The sequence below is a fragment of the Mesitornis unicolor genome, unplaced genomic scaffold (genome assembly GCF_000695765.1).
Source record: "Mesitornis unicolor isolate BGI_N332 unplaced genomic scaffold, ASM69576v1 scaffold17226, whole genome shotgun sequence".
In the NCBI taxonomy this organism is placed as follows: domain Eukaryota; kingdom Metazoa; phylum Chordata; class Aves; order Mesitornithiformes; family Mesitornithidae; genus Mesitornis; species Mesitornis unicolor.
In genome coordinates, this window is record NW_010189060.1 from 16,060 (window position 1) to 16,262 (window position 203).

The window sequence follows — 203 nt, forward strand, 5'->3', positions numbered from 1 at the left end:
GGAGGACCTGCCGGCAGCGCCAGCCGGAGCCCGGACAGCGGCTCCAGAAGACTCGCAGCATACAGCGCGGGAGGGAAGCGCTGCAGTTTTGAGAGGCTCAAAGCAGTGTGGAGGAGCGGCCTCAGTCTGAGGGGCACTGAAGAGGAAAATTCGGTGCTGGCTGAAAAACCCCCACTAGAGCGCTCCCTGCACCTTACAGCTCC